This window comes from Apium graveolens, unplaced genomic scaffold (assembly GCF_009905375.1).
Source record: "Apium graveolens cultivar Ventura unplaced genomic scaffold, ASM990537v1 ctg6745, whole genome shotgun sequence".
Classification (NCBI taxonomy): Eukaryota; Viridiplantae; Streptophyta; class Magnoliopsida; order Apiales; family Apiaceae; genus Apium; species Apium graveolens.
Window position 1 is genome coordinate 10,816 of NW_027419747.1, and position 2,888 is coordinate 13,703.

The 2,888-nt window shown below is 40.5% G+C and overlaps 1 non-coding gene across 1 annotated transcript; it reads left to right on the forward strand.

The window, feature by feature from the left end:
- The first annotated feature begins 581 nt into the window (after positions 1 to 581).
- LOC141703556 (small nucleolar RNA R71) lies at positions 582 to 688 on the forward strand. Its single transcript, XR_012567601.1, has one exon. It is a non-coding gene; the product is annotated as a small nucleolar RNA R71 (small nucleolar RNA).
- The last annotated feature ends 2,200 nt before the right edge of the window (positions 689 to 2,888 follow it).

A 2,888-nucleotide genomic window follows, 5' to 3' on the forward strand; every position in this document is an offset into this window, starting at 1 on the left:
AGTAGGTGCAGCTGCACTTCCCTGTTGAGGATATGATTGTCTTGTAGCATACTGCTGTGGTTGTTGGAATCCAGGTGGGTTAAACTGTTTACTCACTCCTTGCTGATATGGTGGCTGAATAGCATTCTGATTATTTCCCCAGCTGAAATTTGGATGATTTCTGTTGTTAGGATGATAGGTCGCTGGCACAGGCTGCTGTTGTCGCTGATAATTATTCACATACTGAACAGATTCGTTGACAAGAGAACACTGATCCGTAGCATGAGAACCTGCACAAAGCTCACAAACCATAGCTATTTGATTAACTCCATACGTAGCCAAAGAATCAACCTTCATTGATAGCGCTTGGAGCTGGGCTGCAATAGCGGTGGCTGCATCAACTTCCAGAATACCTGCTACCTTGCCTGATGTCATCCTCTGAGTTGGGTTCTGATGCTCATTTGCAGCCATCGTCTCGATAAGATTGTACGCCTCAGTATAGCTTTTAGCCCATAAGGCGCCTCCAGCTGCTGCATCGAGCATGGGCCGAGATTGGGCCCCCAAAACCATTATAAAAACCAGTGATTACCATCCAATCCGGCATTCCATGATGTGGACATTTTCTCAACATTTCCTTGTAGCGTTCCCAAGCCTCGCACATAGATTCTGTAGGTTGCTGCGCAAACTGAGTAAGAGCACTCCTCATAGCAGCAGTCTTTGCCATTGGATAAAACTTCACCAGAAACTTTTGCGCAAGATCTTGCCACGTAGTGATGGACCCGGCTGGTTCAGAATGTAACCAGTCTTTAGCCTTATCCCTCAGTGAGAATGGGAAAAGCCTCAACTTGATAGCCTCATCAGTCACGCCATTATACTTAAAAGTGCTGCAGATCTCGACAAAATTCCTTATGTGCATGTTGGGGTCTTCAGTTGCCGCTCCTCCAAAAGAAACAGAATTCTGCACCATCTGAATAGTGCCCGGCTTGATCTCAAAGGTGTTAGCTTGAATAGCCGGATGAAGGATGCTTGACTGAATGTCATCAATTTTAGGCCGAGAAAATCCATAAGAGCTGGATCAGCTTGAACAATACGATCTCCCATGTTTACTGGTTCTTTCTGCTCAGTTCTTGAATCTGAATCCTCAAAATCTAACTTCTCCGGTGTATCAAGAACTTCGTCTTTCTCTTCAGCTGTATCTAAGGTCCTCTTGCGAGCACAAGAACGAGTTTGCATAAACGCTTGCTAAAGTACCTGAAACACAACCGAAAAGAGTAAGTAACTACTATTTCCTAATCACTGAGTCCTAATGACCAATGATGGTAAGTACATAAACTAAACAAATACGCCGAGTCCCCGGCAGCGGCGCCAAAAACTTGTTAGGGCGAAATCACGCACTAATATTCACGCAAGTATACGCGTTCGCAAGTAATATAGAATACTTTCTAGTTCGTTCCCTCAGAGACTCAGACTAATTTATTGTCTAATTTAACTCACTCACCAATGTATGACTACTTCTCAATGTTAAGATAATAACACTTAAAATTGTTGATTAAATTTTAACTATAATTAACTACTTAATTAACCACTTAACTAACACTTCAATTTATCAATAATAAAACACTCATGAGATCACAACTTCATTATTACTTCCTTCTATAACCATAGTTATTACCTTTAGCATGTGACAGTGATGATATTAATCGAATAACACGAAACTGATAAAAGCCAACTTTCATTGTACTAATACCATTCTACCAAACATCCACAATTAAGATAGAAGTTGAATAGTCATCAATTATGTTGAGTTCCTATATGTCTACAGAAATTGACAACAGAACGATTTAAGCACAAGTTATCCCTTTTGATTATATAGGGCAAATAAAACTGTTAGAGTTACCCACTAATCATGCACAACGTACATGAACCTATGCTAGCATGGCAAGTTCTAAATCTCAAGATCCACCGTCGCTTCACAAGAGATTAACACCCTATCTTATATGTTCGCGACGCACATAAGACGAATACGCACAACCAATACTAGATATCATGCAATCATCACATACTAAAGTATTAAACAATTAACTAAAGAATTCCATAATAAATCCGTTGCAACCCCATAATCACGATTAACCCATAATAGAACTTATCGCCATCATGGGTTCATATGAAATCATGATAAACAAACACAAGAAATAATAACTAAACTGATTATATTAAACAGAGTACGTCACAAGAGTAAATAAGTCAAAGCAAGAAAACTAGCATCCAACGTTACAACGAAACAAGAATCACAAGAATATATGCTTCCTCTTCGTTGATGTGTGCTAAATCGGTCTTCTTCCTTATCTCCTTCGCTTCTTGCAAAACACAATCTAAAACATAATCTCCTCTTAATACTCTGTGAAAAACGTCTCAAATCTACCTATATAATAGTCCCATAAAACTCAGATTACATAGAAGTGGAAGCCAAACAGAAGTAGAAGTCTAAAATAATATATCTTTTTCCCCGACCCTGCGCGGCCGCTCAACATTTCTGCGCGGGCGCGCAAGGCTGCTGTGCGGCCGCTCAGCATTGCTGCGCGGGCGCGCAGGACCCTTCTGGAAAAATTCCATGTTTGCTCCGTTTCTTCGCCGTAATCTGCCCGTTCTTTTCCTCTCGCAATGGTGAACACATGCCAAGGCTTATTCTTGATGATTCCTCCTCCGAAATGCAACTAATACCCTGAAATGCATAAACACTAGAAAAACGCATCAAATACACAAAATACTTGATTTCAAGACACCAATTTAAGCCATTTTAAGACGTCTAAGTGATATAAAATGCCACTTATCAATAGAGTCCTAACATAACTCATTCTGGTAAACTGGACAGAATCTGAGACTCCCCACTGCAGAGTCACATCACCACC